Source organism: Tenebrio molitor, chromosome 2 (genome assembly GCF_963966145.1).
Source record: "Tenebrio molitor chromosome 2, icTenMoli1.1, whole genome shotgun sequence".
Lineage (NCBI taxonomy): Eukaryota > Metazoa > Arthropoda > Insecta > Coleoptera > Tenebrionidae > Tenebrio > Tenebrio molitor.
Genome location: NC_091047.1, coordinates 10356195 through 10372008, shown reverse-complemented (window position 1 = coordinate 10372008; position 15814 = coordinate 10356195). Strand labels below are relative to the sequence as shown.

The 15814-nt window shown below is 33.7% G+C and overlaps 1 protein-coding gene across 4 annotated transcripts in view; it reads left to right on the top strand.

The window, feature by feature from the left end:
- nolo (no long nerve cord) overlaps positions 1–15814 on the top strand; it is a 233565-nt gene that overhangs the window by 45193 nt on the left and 172558 nt on the right. For all 4 annotated transcript variants that reach the window (XM_069039742.1, XM_069039745.1, XM_069039741.1 and 1 more), the window contains exon 2: positions 2946–2979. The gene's annotated coding sequence lies outside the window, so the exon portion shown is untranslated. The remainder of the gene's footprint in view (positions 1–2945; positions 2980–15814) is intronic.

The window sequence follows — 15814 nt, the reverse complement described above, 5'->3', positions numbered from 1 at the left end:
GACCTGATTCTGGTGATCGATAAGAAATAGAAAAACACGTCCAAAGTTTGATTTGCCCAAGTGAAAGATTGCGTCATTTTCTTGATTTATTGGTCTATTTTTTGCAAATCGACTGAATTTGCTTAATTCGTGTTTCGCGTGCATGTGCTAACTGCTTCTAGTGACCCTTTATCAACTCCTCGCTTTCTGACCCGCAATCGCCATTTTTAATAGACTTTCATCAAACTATCAATCTATTTTTACCAAAACAACGACTGAATTATTAGCACTCTGTAATTTGTTAGAGGCGGACAGGTATTCCGACCTGGAATCTACGATGCTCCCAAAATGACTCTCATTTGAGTGGGAAGAAATGATTTACCTGGGGACCAATTAAGATGATATCACAGATCGGTTAATCAGGATGATTATAATAAAGTTCCAACAAAAGAACCCCGCTTGGAGGAAAAAAAAATTAAGCAACGCTCCTTTTTCGAACATTCAGAAGCAACAGACTTGGCGTTTTTTGCCACCTTGCGGAGATTCTCTCTGTCGGACGTTCCTCGACCGCCTTCGACTGCAAATTATGACGGATGAAGTTGCATTGCAAGTGCAATCACGGCCTAGCTCATAAACTACAGAGACCACAATTAAATTCATTGGTTGTGGTGGAATTTGTTACGCCAACAGGCGCATCAGGATAATGATGCAATTATTGACGGGATACTCGCTCATTATATTCAAATCACTCGCTTTAAACGCAGAGGAAAAGAAAACAATCGCAAATTAGGGAGGTTGCAGAAATGAAATCATCACATTATAACGACGCATCCTTCTCCAATTTAAAACCATCCACGAGAGAGTTTCTTGTGGGGTTTTTTCTCTTTGTTGTTGTCCCTTTCAGCGAAATTGAAGAAGGGCATCGTTCCTTATTGTTGCTGCAGCAGCGATTTTCTGCTGGTGCTGGGGCGCTCAATTGTTGGTCGGAAGTTGGACGATACCGTCTTATTTACAGTTTTGGAGTTGTTGCGTAGGTCGGGGAAAAACTATTTTTCTATTGCACTGATGTGTAAAAGCGATAAATTTAATTTTATTTATCTTCGGAACTAATAACAATAAAAGTTTGAGAAGTGTGTGAGGGCGCCTGGCTGATAAAAATAAATCAGAGCACCCTCCGAAGCTGGGTCGCCATATTTGCTGTGGGCAAACATGAACACGAAAGTGTAACAGGAACAGGAGTTGCATGTTATTACCTAATGATCGTGTCACAGTGTTCCAATAAAAAATGTACGAGTTGCTGTAAATCTTCTCGCAGGAAGTTTGTTATTAAATAAAACTGCCCCCGATTTTAATCTTTGTTTGGCGCTTACTTAATTCCGTTTTGGTCGTTCGCTTCAAACTGTGTCGTGGAAATTGAGAGAAAATTGCAATTTCGAACCTAAATAGGAAGTTTTCCTAATCCGTATCGATTAACTGGAGTAGGCTCTTAATGTCTCTTTTCCGCTTTGTAGTTTTATGCCGCATAGACCGAAAGAAAACGACTTCGGGGAAATCTAATAGTGCCATTAGTGGGCTTAATAGCACGAATTATGATTGTGGATTGAAATATTGAGTTAGATGCTTATCAAAGAACCTCTCACTTGAATAGCCCTGTCGACCAGTCCTAATAAATTTTTCACAGGTCGGAATTGATTATGGCACGTCCTTTCTGAGATTGTTGTCAAATATTTACGATTTCTCACGAACAATGCTTGGGTCCCATTTTCACAATTTTTCTTTTCAATGTTTCAATATAAAAACGGTCATCAGCTTCAATTTACTGTAAAAATAACGAACAATTCGGCAACAATAGGGACCCTAACGACAGGTCAGTTCTTTCATTTGTGAAAGTGTCCTTTTATTTCTTTGTATGTTTCGGTTTCAAACTGCGGCTCTAGACCGCCCGCGTTGTCTAATATTAAACAGTTAAGAGGATACAGCTACAGAATAACCTGTAAAGTGAGATTCGGCAGTTCTTTTGATTTGTTGTACGTAATATACCTATCTAAACATTTTAATTTAATCATTTACGTTTTTGTCGTAGGTGCTCAAAATAAGATACATATTATTTCAATTTTGTGGTGATTATGTATGTATACAGGGTGCATAAAAATGGCCCATAATATTTACAGCACATGATTCTATGTTGAAATACAAGCAAAAAATTCTGGTACCAATTTACTGTTAACCCTCTGCTCATGGAGTTATTAACAGTCAAACTTGTTTCCATTGTAATGAGAGAATTTAATAAATAGCATCAATAACACATAATTCAACAAGTAAAATATATATTCCAGCACTAGTTTTACCATTTTGATTATTGGTTTATTTGTAATTTCATTTTCAATTTCAAGTCTTCGCTGGTCATAAATTTTGAAGTTATTGCAACAAAGATATACTGATTTTTCAGTCAAAAAGTAACAAGGATTATCATTAATATCATTTTTGATAATAGTAATAATAATTTAAAAAGTATTCGTCTGAGACCAAATTTGAATTAGAATTTTTTGTTTAGTATTCAACGTAGATTAGCATGACATAAATATTATGCGCCATATTTAGTACACCCTGTAAACTTATACGTTAACCGTTTTTGTGTTAATCTTCGTCAATTAAAATTGCAAAAAATAAGATGAAAAACAATTGTTTGGGAGCAGATTAAGGGGTTCCTCCTTAATTTGAATTTACCTACTTGTGTAGAAATATTGTTTGAATGAAAAAGATTAAAAATAATCGCAGCTGGTTTAGGGTAAAAATTGGAAACGAGATATAAAAATTATAAAATATCTTCATCGTTAAAGGAGAAAAATCTTACTGTAGATTTTAGAAATTTTGAAACTTGTTAAAAATGTATTGTCAGTAATTTAATTTTACCAACTTTACATAAACCATGAAAGCTCTTACTAATTAATTGTTTTTTTTTCCAGACGTTTCTGCCTTTCGGAATCCGTTTCGATAAAGGTAAGATCACCATAAATAATCTTCGGTGGACGGCCCTACGAAGAGCAAATCAATTACAATTTAAAATGAGTCCGATTCGGATCATCATCAATCTTCTCGCCTTTGGAAAGTTCTTCAGGTGTGGCGCTTTAATGTGTCGCTTGGCTGGCAAAGGAAAAATTTGTTTTGACGTAATTTTTCGCTTACGTGTTAGTGGAAATATTCTTAGTTTTAATGGCTTTCTTGAAAAATCCTATCAATCATCACGTTCGGGTGAAATTATTATTCTTATACGCAGATTTGTTTGTAAGTATAGATTTTGACGTAAATTACGACCGCCACCCTTAAATTATTGTGATTACCTCCTTCCCCGCATGAATATCGCTCTTGATAACTGTGTTAGTGATAAGTTTTAGGTTATGGAAATCTTGTTTCCTGCACGGAATGCTCGGGTACGTAACTCGGACTGTTTTTAAAGTCAACGAGAACAATAGCGGCTCTGGAAAAATATTTCAGTTATCCTACTCGTCTTATCTGGCGAAGGATATCATAAGAATTTAAGCTGATGAATAGTAAGTGCGCTTTAGGGTAACTAGTAATTATTTAAATAACGTGCATTAAGTCGGTGCGCCATGTGTGTGGCCATATTATAAAGTATCGAATTGCATTATTCTAGTTAAATAGCTTTCAAGTCGTCACAGTGACTTAGTGCTATTCTGTAACGTTTATTTGAAACGACGTTTTATCCAACATAACGAAATTTTACCGTTAAAAACACGTGTTTGTGGAGGAAATATTGCCGGTCTTGCTGCTTTCATTAAATTTTGAATAAACATTTATAACAATAATTTAACAAATAAATTTAGATTTGTTTTGAAGTCGGCTCGTTGTTTAGATCCTTTGTTTGTTTATTGTTCTTGTTATATTATGCGAAATCTTTTACATAAATACATATTTAAAAATTTTGCTTCCGAAGGATTTCAACTAGAATATGTTACCGTCGTTTTGGAGCGGGTTATCTTAAATTGAGTGTATTGCAAAGTGATAAAATAACAAAATTTTCAATAAGTTAAACTAGGAAGGAAATTACCCAACAGACTCTGGTCTTCTTGCATTAGAATAGATAAAATGAAATAAAAATGGTTTATTATTTCCTTTCATATACAGTGCATTTTTTTTAACTGTTGCCATAGGGAATTGCATGGTAAAACTTATACCCCCTGTTAACTTTTGTTCTGATGAAAATATTCAAACCATTTTTGGAACAAAGTTCGAAGATTTTTTAAACTATCGGATAGATTACAATTCAATATCTTAAACTGTCGAAAAAGTTGTGAAAAAAATATTTTAGAGCCGACCGGAATAATAGTACGTCGAGCGGTCGCCAGAATAGCGTCCCTGTCGGCTCAACCAGCACCTGACCAAATTCCATTACAGTGCGACATTTACAAAATAGTCGAAGAAAAACATTTTGAACAATTCCTTTGATAATTTCTGTTAATTTATTGAATTATTTGTGCGTTAACTTTATTACGTTTTGTTTTTTTTTTATAAAGAAATTTAATCATAGCCACGAGAAGATCTCCCTATTTATTTTTTAAATGAACGACAAAAATCAAAAGTGGGGATAGGCAGTTGGTGGTTGAGGCGACAAGGACGCTATTCTGGCGGCCGCTCGACGCACTATTATTCCGGCGTGGTACAAATATTTTTTTCACAACTTTTTCGACAATTTAGGATATTGAATTGTAATCTGTCCGATAGTTTAAAAAATCTTCCAACTTTGTTCCAAAAATGGTTTGAATATTTTGATCAGAACAAAAGTTAACAGGGGGTATAAGTTTTACCATGCAATTCCCTATGGCAACAGTTAAAAAAAATGCACTGTATGTATGTATATCAAGAGTCCTGTGGAATTTGAATATACATATTTGATTTTTGCCGCTCTATAACATATGGTGGTACCAAATAGAAAATAAGAGGTTATGTAACTCCATTAATGACTGTTGTAAGATGAAAAGTACATAATTAGAATATAGAAAATTTGAAAAAAATTACAAGCAAAACAACTGAGACGTCGAACTCACAACTGACTCTAAGATTTAATAATTTGACAGCTGACGTTGACATCTGATTTGACGGCTTCAACGGCTCGACATAGTTCGACACAATAAAATGATAGAGTCGTAACATTCCACAGGACTCTTGATAAACGATTCTTTTAGAGACACTTTGTATTAAACCAAGTGATGATTTCTTTATTTTAAATCAATATTTAAGTGTTACTTAAATAATTTCTATCTAAATACCGTCTAATTTGCTAGTTATGACTATGATTAAGTAACTGGTTATACCGTGGTATCAACAATTATTTAGATGTAAGAAGCCTTTGAGATTTTCGACGTATTTCCAAATCTAGATATTCAAATGCTCTGCATGCATGGAAGTATTTTTGGTTGCATATACCTGTCTCAATTTAAATTTGGAAATTTTTGCCGAAACTCGGCCAAATAGGCATGTCCATTTTCCGTTATTGAAAAGTAAGATTCAATGATGTTCTAAAGTAAAACCCATTTTTGCGTTAAAATTTGATTAATGACGACAGTTGTTTGACGTTTATTAGCTGAGTTAGCAAAAATACGAAAAATCTGACACTGTCAAAGTCATAGCCTACAAATTTTAAATGAATAGCACTGTCTTCGTATTTTTTTTTAATCCTAAGGAAATTTATTGCAATAATCGTTTCTGTTTGTACACGTTCCTGAATAAAACAATTTCCTTTACAAGATATTCTTTGTCATTTAACGCTTCAAGGCTTGTCAAGTTGATGATGATACGCGTCATGATACGAGTACAAGTCATGATACAAGTAATTTTTTTTTTCGTTTTTAATTTCGTGTATTTATGTCCTACATTTATCTTTGTGAGGAATAGGCCCATATTCCTACCTATTGTCTACTTTCAGTTGTTTTGACGTTATCGGAAACAATAGTGTCCATGTCACTTGACCACAATTTTTTTCTGAATGCACATTACAGCAAAATTAAAATCAAAAACTTTAATTTATTCAGTTATGTGTAGATATTTTTAATGACACCTTGCTGATGACGAGATGTTGATGATAATCCGATATTATCAGTTAAAAAAGCACAAAAATAAATCCTTTTGAAGTATTCTACAACTTTGTTGTGTAATTCACAGTACCGTAAAATGATTAATTTCGAATTTATTCGCTTGTTTGTTTGTTTTTTAATTAAGTAATTATAATAATATGTAAATAAGAGATTTAAGTCTAATTTGAAAATTAATTTTGTTTGTAGAGGAATTAAGAATAATATTGGATCAAACAGGGGAATGTGGATTTAACTGCACTCCGTAGGTAGTATATAGCCGTCATGAATCAAAGTTTACCTTTTTGGTAACTTTATTATCATTCGTGTTTATCTTGTCAGTTCAGATTTACTGCAGATATAATTTGTTTGGCATTTATGTTTGTTTAATAAACTATAATCCCATAGGTAAATTTCACCATTAAATAATGCCAATTATTTATTACAACTTTGAATTTTTCTACACATTATAAATATGCTATCAAATGAAATACATATAACAATTTGCTGATTTTGTTTACGTTGAATTTATTTTGAATTTATTAAATTCTGCAGTGAAAGAAAAGTATCTATCATCTTACCATCTACGTGTACAATAAATGCGTAGTAATTAGTAGTGAAACGTATTTACGATTTTTCCCTCGAAAACAAATTTTGTTATATTTTAAAAAATTTGTACAACCTGGAAAATACGAAATTATATTTTTTCTTTGGTGTTGTTTACATTGCGATCAGTGTTGCTTACCTCCTTTACAATACCGCAATTTTCCCGGAATAAAGCTATTAAATTAATGAATTATTATTAATCAAGGGAGCGCCGAGGTTGACTTGAATGAAATACTCCGTTTTATTAAGTTTTGCATAATTATAAAATTTAATAATTAGGTATAATATACCTGAATCCTTTTGATGGAACATTAATAAAGGAAAGGGTTGGTATGACGAGTAAATACCTACAAAATAATTTCTTGTGTAAGAGCACGGCCGTGAGGGGTGCAGGTGTCTCCTTTCCCATCACCTCGCCCCCTATAGACCCCGTTACTTACTGAAAGTTGTGAGTGGCTTGTCTGAGATAAATGTTAGATCTTATTTAAATTCGCTTTTTCGTGCGTCTAACTGCGACAAATTGAACCTCATCAGTAGGAAACTAGCAAATTACTTCCATTGTGTTCGGCTAACAATCGCTTATTATGAAGGGGTTTTGGAGGTTTTAAGATTGCGCGCCTCGAATATTTATTAAGGGTTGTGCAATGCGCTTCTTGTGCGGTGGTGCTGTCGTGTTCCACCTTAATAATGAAAACACGTTTCGTTTGCCAGTGTTAGTTGCACCTACAAATGCTAGAAGAGAATTTGTTGAAGGTAAATTAGATTTGTCTCTGCTAATGGGTATTTATGGGATTTTCTGGGATTAGAAACTTGATAAAAATCATTCTTCTTTTACTGAATTCGAGTCAGAAGTAAGAAAGCTTGTTACCTGTGAACTTGTGTTTATGTGTTTCTTTTAATTGTATCAAATCAAGAGGGGCAATTAACATAAAATAAATTGCAGCAGCACCATGCTCTCCACCTTTTATTGCATTCGTTTCTTCGAATGCGCTCCTGTTAAATTATGCACATATCTTAAGTGAACAATAAAACGCTTCTTCGACGTTTGAGCAATAACCCCTTTTATAAATAATTAAATACGTCTCAACCCACTTGTCTGTTTTGATGTCTCAAGTTCGATGTATTGATTCAGAAACATAGACAAATGTAGACGGCTGCTCAAACCGCTTATTTCCGGGGGTGCACTCTAAGAAAATTACATTTTAATGCGAGGATATAAAAAAATCGTAAAATGGGATTTTTTTGCAAGTGAAATTTGGTTAAGCAGATTCAAAGAAGGGAAGCGTTGCCACACTTTGGTAGGTCTATAAAAGTTTAAAAAACCTGCATATATCTATTTCTCATTAAGTAATTTTCTTTATTCTTTAGAAGAATGATGTTCAAAACACCTCAACTTTAAAAGAGATTCACCTAATGGCGTGACGAATGGCATCATGCAGTAATGATATACATATTATTTTAAATTAATCTGATCATTTATTTTGATGTAACTATAAAAATGAAATAAAATACAGTGTGGTGGTTTTAATGAACAAATACAGAAAAGAAACTTATCAAGTTTAGTTTAGTTTGTATCGGGTGTTCATTTAAATTTATCCTCAGAGTAGGCGTTGAAGAGTTGATTGTGAACGCACCATGGATTACAGATCACGGATAAGCTGTTTAAATCTAACTTCACTTTTTGCGTTGTTTGTGTTTTTAGTGTGCAGACTGACAAGTAGTGCGTTCACAATCGACTCTTCAATGCCAACTTTGAGGATAAATTTAAATGAACACCGGATAGAGTAAGTACCACATTATCAACAAGTGCTGTGGCTGTGGCAAACAAAATTTCTGAAAACGTATGGCGTAACTTAATAAGCTGTCATTTGTCATTTGTGACTTTTACTTGAATTCTATTTATTAAAAAATGGTTTGTAGTCAAGAACACAAAGTATTTATAACAGAAAGCTTCTTTCAAAATGGGAGCGAAGAAAATGGTGATTGAGTTTACCAAATACTATATTGTTTGTTGAAGTTTTGGCGAAAGCTCTCTTCAACATCGCTGTTAGAATTGATTGAAGCTACGCCGCACGTTTTCAGAAGTTTTGTTTTCTATAGCCGCTCTTTTCTCTTTTTTTTTTAATAGTAGGTCGAATATTTTTTAACAAATTAATAGTTCCATTATTCCCACCTGGGGTAGAACAAACTAATACAAAGGATAAAACTTCAGTTGGGTTGGTTTTTCGGATGTTGTTAATTATTATTATTAGTAAGCTATACATTTTTTGAAAATGACTTAGATGAAAGGAGAATACAATGTGGAGTTGCAAGGTTCCTTGCTTACCTACAGAGATCTTTAATAAAAAACAAGAACTTTCCCGAAATCCCCCAGTAGTGTAGTCCGTTTAAACTTCATTAAAATTTTATGATCACTGAAAGTGGAGAACAGTCGGTAGTCTAACTTGGTTTTCTCTAGTGTTGCTGACTTTCAGACTTTCAGAATTTCAGAGATGAAGCTTTTCATTTGCCTTGACACGATGTGGAGGAGCGACAAAATATTCCGAAAATTGTATCTTTATCACTGAGTTTGAATCTTATTTGAGTGACAATATTCGCGTAGCTGGAGGTGGAGGAATGATTCTCCCTTTATCTCGAGAAGTCAATTTCTCTGAACGTCTGCAACATTTATGGACATCATAACCACAAGGGCTTTACAAAAGACGACCGACAGCACATTGAGAACGGTTGATTCGGTTTAGTAGTTGCTAATGCTTTGATAAGCAGTAAGAATGTTTTTTTTTTCAATTTTTTGTTCTTCGAGGAATTTATATTAATTTTATTTATTTATTAAATTTGTCAACAAATTAAAATTTCTAGAATGTTTCTATTTTTTTCCTTGAGCACAAAAATTTAATAAGAGTCCGTGAAGCCGTGGAAACTAATTTCATTACGTAGTTCTGTTCTTCTGCTCATAAAGCCAATTAATTTTTTTTTCGAGGTTGTAATACTTTTTGCGAACATTATGTGTATATTTTTAGAATTGATTTAGTTTCTGTTTTCAAAGAAATCGCAAATATTAAACATTTGTGTCTGTAAATTATTTATTAAACAAATTATGTTATAAGGTTTAAAATAATTAGCATTTTTATATTTAAAATTTTCGTAAATGTGAAAAAGAATAGTTATTTATTTAACGAGTTCGTGTGTAAATTGGGTTTTTTTTGGTATGAGTGGGCCAGATTAATTTACACAAGAACGAGTTGAATACAACGTTTTTTTGTTCGTCGACCCCCTTAAAGGCTCCAAATCGCTTAAAATCTTTAAAATTAACTTGACGTTTCGTTTTGACAAGTTGTCACATTTATCAAAATCCGTTCACATAGGAGAAAATTTTCAAATTCTGACAGTGTCGAACAAAAAACAACTTGTTCAACCTGTTTGTTAAACCACATTCAAATAAAGGTAACTCCATTTATTGATTTGAAAAATGAAGCCACTATTGGATAGAGAATTAAAATGCTTTTCAAACCATGTATCACTTGACCCCCCTTACCAATTAAAACTTCACAGTTGACAGCGCCACTAGCGCCATCTTTACAGATTGATGTTTCAATTTTACGTTAAAAAAAAGTAAGCTCGATATTATTTGATCTAATTTTTGTCCTACATCTCTATTTTGCCTGTTGTTCAAAAGGTAAGAGGGAGGAGGGGCTAATTATACCCGCACTGTAGTTTTATATGTATAATTCAATAAAAAAATTGTTATTACAAAAATGCTTTTTATTGTATTTAAGAACAACACGTTGGCCCCATATTGGTCTTAATGGACGCGAAACTCTTCCAAACTGTTCACAACATACATATAATTTCTTATAATATTTATTAGTTAATGTGTACTTACTGTTTTAAATAATTTAAATTACAAACATAACTCTACTCTACATTATTCTGTTACATGTTATTGAAACATGCTGTATTTTGTGGAATAAACTTTATTTAATTTAATTTTGTTTTTCGTTAAATGATATGAGAAAGTTTGATATTCAACCGAAGCCCTCGAAGGAAATTATCCTAAAATTTCCGAGTTGATTTAAATTAGTGGCCATGAAGAGTATTGCATTTCAACTAAAATTCCACCAACTTAAATTTAGAAGCTTTATCTGTTTAAGTAAGTTTCAAAGCTTTTTGATGATATTGAAGCTGCAAAACATAGATTCATTAAATTGTAGCTACAACACGTTGTGGTAATTAACTATTACCCACAAGTTTCGCAACAGTTTCTAATGTTTATTTTTTTTATTTATGAAAGGTAATATTAAGCAAATGGAGTAAATTACGAGTATAATAACTTGAAAGTTATGAAATGGATAGTTAGATTTTAAAATTTTCGGCCCAACCACATTTTATCAGTCGCTATGCCAATCTATATCGTTAGATTAAAGATTGAATTCGGGGTTCCGTTAATTTTTTAACAAAAGAAGAGGAGGAATTATCAGAGGATCACTTGATGTTATTGTTGTGAGGATTTCCTTGTCATATTCAAAAATAATAAACCATTTATAAAGGCCTTTTATATTCCATCGAAAACAAATCTTGTCAAAGTTGTCATTAGGTAACTTTAGATAACGAAGGAAGGTAAAACTTTATCAGAAGAGCTCCTGGAAGTTGTTCTTATGACGATATTACATCAGGACATAATTCCAAAGTGATTTCATTTAAGAAGAGAGATGATTGAATACAAAGCGTGCCAAGTGCGCTCCATAGAATTCTTTATAAAGAAAAACATTCACATAGAAAGAATAAAGTACACATACAGAGGAATAACAGCAAGAAGTACATATTTAGAAATCACAATACTGAATATTTTATGTAAACTATGTATACAGGGTGTATCTGGAATACATGCGTTAATTTTAACTCATAGCAGAGCTAGTTAAATAAAATGTTTTTTCTATTTGTTTTTTTTTACGAAAAAGCATTACAAATTGATTTAAAATTTGGAATAAATTGGCCATCAAAATGTACACCCGTCTATGGGTAAGGCCGAGAATCTTCTGTTGTGATAGAAACGGAACCTTGCCAAAAAAGTTACATTATTATAGAAAAAATTAAATATGTACTTAATTAAAATTCTCATGGTTACAAAAAAATTTTGTAATCTAGAAAAAAGTTTCATAAAGTGGCGAGTTCTTCCACAGGTTAAGATTAACACACGTATTTTAGATACACCTTGTATACAAATTATAACCATGAATAAAGTGTCAAAACTTTTGTTGATGGGAGTTTAGAAGGATCAGGAAATGTTGCAGTAACTTTGTAGCAATTTTATGCTAAAGCTTAGGTGAAAGATGCAATAATTGAATACTTGTTTGTCTCAAAAACGAAAAGGTGACAGTTTCAAAAGAAGATAACGAACACAGATGATTCTTTTCCTTAGTGAAAGAATTCAAAAATGTTTGTAAGAAAAGCAACCAGATTTCAAAGAGAAAATGTAGTCACGTTAAGGCAATTGTGATCTGGTGCTTGCCATTCTATCCGTTTACGCATGTAGCTTAATTGTCAAACCATAATAGTAGATTATATCATTAGTCTTTTTGTGCTAAGCCCGGCGATTGAAGACCGAGACGAAGTCGAGGTCGGCAATGGGGCGAAGCACAAAAAGACTCACTTCTACTCCTTATGATATGTACTATTTTATCTTCAAGCGGATTACAAAAAAAAATCTGACATGAACTCATTTATTTTTTTCCTGCAGTTACATTAACTATTGATTATTTATATTACATTATATAGTTTTTTTGATTTGTGTTTAGAGTTTTCTTCTATACACTGTAACAAGTTTTCTAAATAATGTGCCCCTAATTTTTTTGGATCTAGAAGTGAGTGTCTCGGACACAAAATGGTAACGTCAAATTAAATTGCTTTAGCTTGATAGCACAGTATAAACGCGAAGAAAATTGCAAAATATTTGTAGATATGTTAAATATGTAAAGGCTATGCAAATGTATATTTTTCGGGTCAGTAAACATGCCTGCCTGGATGAGGCGATTGAGGATATGTAGCGGCCCCCTAGTTTGCGGCTCACTGCGGCTCATTTCATTTAGCTCATCAGATTTTAGCAGCAAGTGCTAATAAAGAAAATCATTCTATCCACTCCACTGAACCAGCTTTATGCAAATTGAAACGTAAATATGCAGCCGACGTGTAAAACAATGGTTGATCACAACTCAGCGCTTGTACATCTCCACCTAGTTCCCTATTTATTTCATTATGCACACACACATAGAGATGTTCCTGCGGGATTGTGTGTTTATGTTCCGAGTTTGCACAGTTGCCAGTTCGGGGGGATTTCTTGTAGCACTTTAGCCAATTAAAGAGTCACTCTAAGCCGCTAATTGTTACGTACCGGTTTTCGTAATGCGGCTTAACGAGGTTTTGCTGGTTATTAGGAGTTTAACGGCTGGTGAAAAGAGATGAGAAAGAAGCCATTAATGGAATTGTGACAAACAATTAGTGGGACAAATGAGTGATGGGCTTGGGAGCTTTCGATTCGGTGGTGGCTTAGCATGAACCACGTCCCCAGACGTATATATTGATATTCTGAATTCGTCTTCGATATGGATTTCCAATCCAATTAAAATTCCATGGCTGTTTGTTATCGGAAGGAGAAAACCACCATCGACTCTGTTCTTTATGACAGCAGTTTGAAATATTTAAATTTCACGTCGTTAAGTCTCAGACTCATCAAATTGCAATATTGCATTAGAGAGATACCCTCCAATCGATAAGCCAGGTGAGGGGATTCACCATATTCAAATTTAATTATAACTGATTTAAATTTAAAGCGTACCCAAAACGGAACCACTGCCGTAACATTCAATAAATAATAGACACTGACACGAATCCGGCAGTACTGAAACGTTTTACTCACAATCTCGGAAATGATTGATCGCTTAGTCGAGACCTTACTTTGTAGCTGATTTGCACATAAAAGAATGCCATTCCAATTGATACCTTTTCGATAATGGAAAAAATCCACAAGCGGCTCCCCAATTTCTTTCTTTACCGGATTCTTTGACTAACTTTCAACAAATAAAGGACCACTGTTCAACAAGGAACCCGCTTGCTCTATGACGGTTTGTGATTTATTGTATACAAAACACTGGTCTTATGTATAAACCATTCGTTTAACAAAAGAATGTTTTCGAATGAGACCATTATTGAGATTGCATATCATTACTAGCATCACCAAGTTTCAAAACAGTTTCTTTTCCTTTCCTTCCAAATCAGGAGCTACTCTAATGATCTTGTGTACACTGAAAATAGTTTCTATTGGAAATGATGCAAGAAAAGGAAACCGAATAGCGTTCAGTCATTGTTATTTGCACTTGTGGGTTGCTTCATCTAGAACAGTAAAACATTTAACCCCACAATGAAGTGGCCTTCGTGCTTCGTCAGGAGATAAGCCTGGTATTATACAAGGATGCACATAAACAGCATATCATTCCTTCCTATTGTGTGTTGGAGTGGAGAGTGTGCAATAGCGAAATATGCGCTGCTGATGGTCTAAAAGCTTAGTGATGATGCAGTTGTAGAGCTTTGGATTTGTTGTTGGATACCGTTTGTACATTTAAAATCGTTGACCATGAAATGTATGTTAATTTGTCGAATGAGTAATTAAGTTAATTAATAAATATCATAGCTGCGTTAAGTGAGCCTATACATTTATAAACTAGTTGAAAGAAGCCTTGAAAATATTCTGAATATATTGGCACACCTGTCTTCAAAGAATTAGTGATGTAGCTTATGTGGGTATGTTTGAAAAATTTTTGGTCAAGTAGGTTATGAAAAAGAAAAGCATTAAAAACGTATGGCTCAACTTATCACATAAAGACCATTCAAAAATCAAAAAACCACCACCTGTTGCTTTAGGTTGGTAAAATTTAAAAAACCCTAGGTAGATATTTTTTCATACTATGTTGGTAACTATAAATTATGACATTTATTTGATTCAAAATAAAATTCAATTGCTTTGAATTTCGTTCATATTGTTTTATTAGCAGCACGTTTCATTTATTTATTGATTCGTATTATTTTTACTTAAACATGCCCAAAAAAACAAGACACTTAATAAACATTTAACCTCACCAAATTTTACACACTAGACAGCGTTGCCGATAGTAATTATCGAAGAAAATGCGACGTTGGTGGTTTTTTGATTTTTGAATGGACTTTAATAATTAAACTGGCACAAACGTCATTAATCGCCATAATAATTTTGTTTGCAAAATTTTATCTTGAAAATGGTTTCACTTCTGAATAAAAGATATTCATGATGGAATCTCGGAATTCACTGAAAAATTTCCAAATGTTGTTCTTCATGAACACTTTTCCGAGACCTTGAGGTACACAGTTCACAAATTTCGAGAAAGTGGCAGTGTTCAGCAGAAGTCTGGAAGTGGTCGTATTGATAAAAATGTTGAGACTGTCCAACGTCGAATGGAAAATGAACCCCAATTATCTCTTAGACAACTGTCCCAGCAGACTGAGCGATCAGTGTCAACTTATCAAAGAATTGTAAAGGATCTTGAAGATTCAGTAACAGCTGAAAGGTACCGGAAGAACATTTTTGATGTTTTCAACAATCCACTCCACGATGATGAGTTGGCTCACGGGTATTTTCAACAAGACGTAGCTACATCCCACACAGCACGGGGACTCTTCGTTATTTGCGGCAGATATTACGCCGCTTGATTGTTCATTTAAAAAACACCGTTTTCAAGGAATCTGTCCACACAATTGATGATTTGAAAATCAGAATTAGGGAAGAATGCGAGCGAGTTACCCCTTTATGTGTTTTTGAGAACAAGAAGCGTGTTACAACGTACGTCGAACCTCAAGGCTACCATTTTCAACACTTGCTCTAGAGTAATTTAAAACACATGATTGTTAATTGTTATTTATTTATTTATTGTTATTACATTAGTTGTTTACACAATTGCGCGGATTTATTTGTTGCCCTGGGTACATAACCTAACTTTAATCAGTTACGACGTATACGACGAAGACGAACGGTACTTCTGGTGGGATAGGATGGCGCGGCCCGTCTGCGGCGTCACTGTCAAATGTTGGTCCCAACGCCAATTCTCGTAGAATTG